Source organism: Rhinopithecus bieti, unplaced genomic scaffold, assembly GCF_001698545.2.
Source record: "Rhinopithecus bieti isolate Rb0 unplaced genomic scaffold, ASM169854v2 scaffold_18153, whole genome shotgun sequence".
NCBI classification, from domain to species: Eukaryota; Metazoa; Chordata; class Mammalia; order Primates; family Cercopithecidae; genus Rhinopithecus; species Rhinopithecus bieti.
In genome coordinates this window covers 1298136-1301910 of record NW_016809139.1, presented here as the reverse complement: position 1 = coordinate 1301910, position 3775 = coordinate 1298136, and the positions used below count along the sequence as shown (strand labels likewise).

General features: G+C 58.2%; 1 protein-coding gene across 1 annotated transcript in view; it reads right to left on the bottom strand.

The window, feature by feature from the left end:
- The window catches only part of SUMO3 (small ubiquitin like modifier 3), a 19343-nt gene that overhangs the window by 9424 nt on the left and 6144 nt on the right, over window positions 1–3775 (bottom strand). The gene's annotated exons all lie outside the window — the stretch shown is intronic.

The window sequence follows — 3775 nt, the reverse complement described above, 5'->3', positions numbered from 1 at the left end:
TTTGACACGGAGTCTCGCTCTGTCACCCAGGCTGGAGTGCAGTGGCCCGATCTCAGCTCACTGCAAGCTCCGCCTCCCAAGTTTACGCCATTCTCCTGCCTCAGCCTCCCGACTACATTAGCTGGGACTACAGGCACCCGCCACCTCGCCCGGCTAGTTTTTTGTATGTTTTAATAGAGATGGGGTTTCACCGTGTTAGCCAGGATGGTCTTGATCTCCTGACCTCGTGATCCGCCCGTCTCGGCCTCCCAAAGTGCTGGGATTACAGGCTTGAGCTATCGCACCTGGCCTGAAAATCCATCTTTATTTTAAAGTTATTCTTGTAGGCTGGGCACGGTGGCTCACACCTGTTATCCCAGTACTTTGGGAAGCTGACATGAAAGGATGGCTTGAGCCCAGGAGTTTGAGACCAGCCTGGGCAACATAGCAAGACCCCATCTCTTTTTTTAAAAAATTCTTATGAAATCAGTAAAAACACATATCCAAAACTCACACAGCTATACAACATTAGTGAAAGAAACCAAAATCAGAAGAAAACATTTGTGACTCAGAGAAAACCTGTGGGACATTCAAGTGGTGACTTCTGGAATCCAACTGAGGACGGCCACTTCCCACAGCAGGCAGCCAGCCTCCTCCTCGCTGCCCTGACATCAGCAAATGTGAGGGAAGCCACTTCCGTGTACTTTCTAGTTCCAAACTGTCCCATCTGAGCAGCAGCAGGTGGTACTTTTTATTTTTTAATTCATGCCAAGCCTGAAGCTACTCAACAATGGCACAACTGGGATGTCTTGTTGCCTGAAAATGCATTTTGAGTTGTGGCCGGCCTGCATTGCTGGGATAAAGTCGTTTGTGAGTGAAGCAATGAGGCAGGGCCCTCCGGCTCACTCTGAAAGTCAAGTCTGGAGCATCCTGGTACCCTTTCCCCCCATGCTGAGCTGCTGCCCGCAGGGAGCACTGTACGTTACATGCCTTTTCTCTCCACTTCTCCTTACCTTCCCTGGCTGGGAGAGGGACAACTGTCCCAGCGATGCCTAAATACAGGGAGTGGGATGTAGAAGGCTCACCTGAGGGTGAACGCGGGGACTGCCCCTATGCTTGGTTCCTGGAGACCCTGGGGAACTATGGAGCTCTGTCAAGAGACCTAGAGTGGCCAGCAAGGGGCCCTGGCAGTGAGGGGCTACAGCTGCGAACCTGAAGGTGCGGGTCCTGGGGCGGCACTCACTCCCCAACTCCAGTCTTGGGCCAGACACCCTTGCCCACTCCCGGGACGCCGGTGGCTTGGCAGCAGCCTGAGTGGTGAGCTGGCACACCCCCATCCCCCCATCCCGAATGTGGCCTCCAGCGCAGGGAAAACTGGCCTAGGAGAGAAGAGCATGCAAACAGCTCCAGGCAGGATGGACGTGGGGACCCCGGATGAGCCCCCTTCACTTCCCCAAGCATGAGGATGCACTGGCTTCTTTAGGGAAGGAAGATATGAGTGTGTTCAAAGGCACAGATACAGGGCCCACACGTGTCCCCACAGGGTAATGGCTGCAGCCCCGGGAGAGGCTGGGGCAGGGCAGGGTCGGCCACAGTGCCTCTGCTCCAAACAGACAGACACCAGGAATGTCGGTCTGTCCCAGACCCCTGGTAAATTCCTAATAAGCAAGTGAACTGGTGAGTTAAAGAATGAAGCCCTAAAAACATGGGCCTCAGTTTGCTAGTCAATCCTCCGCCTCAGCTATCCAGGGAAGTCAGAACATTCTCCTGCCTGACCCAAAAGCTCTTCTTTCCAGCACCACTGGGCCCCAGAGTCCACTTCTTCCCCTTCCTCAGAGCTCCAGAGGGTAGAGCTGCTCCCACATGGGCTGAGGGGACCCACCAGGAGCAGGGCCTGTGAGGTGGCAGCCACTCGATCATTCTGGAATTAAACAAGTGTTTTCAACTGAATTGGAGCCTGAGGTTGACCACATGGCAGAGCTAAGTGTAAACACTGCTGAGAAAATGAGTATCATACGTATTTTATTACATGTACTCTTCATTAAGAGGAAGCCACCTATGAAAACATAAAGAAAGGACATTTATATTTGGCCTAGTTTTAACAAGTACTTAAATATTCAAACAACCCCTGGGTGGGAGAATTTTGACTTCACTGGAGTCAAAATGTAAAAAGCAAAGGTCACTCCAAATGCCATCTGGATAGGGGAGGTTTCCTTGGAGTCTGACCACAGCAAGCAGAGTGCAGACTTCTACAGAGGCCACAACCATGGTTCCGGACGGTTCCATCCCAGTTTCCGCCAGTGTCTGGCACTGAGCCTCCACCCTCATCTGTAAAGGGAGGGTGGTCACCTCCAGGACCAGGCCAGTATCAGAGACAGCCTCCTTACAGAGCCTTCAGCTCTAGTCATCTTCCACTAGGATGTAACATAGAGGCCAAGAGTGCACACCAAGGGCTTCGGAAAGGTTCTCTTTTTATGAACACTAGAGACTGCGACTAAGGACCCTCCCAAGAAGGAATGGCCAGTGCACCTGAATGAAGGGTGCATACCCCAGGACTGAGACTGGAAGGATGCACACCCCAGTGTGGCAATGGGGGAAACGAAAGCACACCCAAGGCTGGATAAGGAGGGGTGGGTGCGCATGGCAGGGGAGGCGCAATGGGGAGAGGTGGGTGCACACAGTGGGCCATGATGGGGAGGGATGGGGACACATCTTAAGGGGCGTGATGGGGAGAGGTGGGCACACACCATAGGGGGCGTGATGGGGAGGGGTGGGCGCACATCGCGGCGGGGTGATGGGAAGGGGTGGGCGCACACTGGGGGTGTGATGGAGAGGGGTGGGCGCACACCAGGGGACGCGACGGGGAGGGGTGGGCACACACTGGGGGTGTGATGGGGAGGGCGACGCAATAGGGAGGGGTGGGTGCACACCAAGGACACGATGGGGAGGAGTGGGCGCACACCGGGGAGCATGATGGGGAGGGGTGGGCGCACACCGGGAGACTGATGGGGAGGCAAGGGAGCACACCGTGGGGCATGATGGGGATGAGTGGGCACACACCATGGGCGGCGTGATGGGGGGGTGGGCGCACACCGGGGTACGCGATGGGGAGGGGTAGGCGCACACCGGGGGACGCGATGGAGAGGCGGTGGGTGCACACAAGGCGCGATGGGATGGATGGGTGCACACTGGGGGCACGACCGGGGAGACACGAAGGAGAGGGATGGGCGCACACTGGGGGACGCGATGGCCAGGCGCGGTGTGGAGAAGTGGGTGAATACCAGGGGCGTGATGGGCGCCCTGGAAGGACGGCAGCGCTGCTCACAGGGGCTAGGCCCCTCAGAGCGCGCCCCTCGGGGGTAACCCCAGACGCTTATTCCTGAGCCGACGCCGTGCACTTGACACAGGTCCCCGCACCCAGGGCGATGCCGGGGGAGAAGGCGACCCCGCCCTGCAATGACTCAGGAGAGGATCACGCAAAGACGCCTCAGGGACACTGCCGAGGCGGGATCCGAGGGCGCCGCGCTCGACAGGAGCAGCGCGGGGCCCGACACCGGCGGTCTAGGAGGCGCTAGGCGCGCGCCTTCCCAGCTGGGGAGCAGATGGGCGTGGAGCGGGGGCGTGGCCAGGCCCGGCGGGGACGGAGCTCCCCGCACAGCGCGCTTCGGGGCGGGGCCCGTCTTGGGCGAGCCCACTTAGGGGCAGGGCGCTACAGGGGGCGGAGGGGCGGGGCGCTATAGGGGGCAAGGAGAGGCGGAGTCGGGTTGGGGCGGAGTCTGGCTGGGGCGGAGTCTGG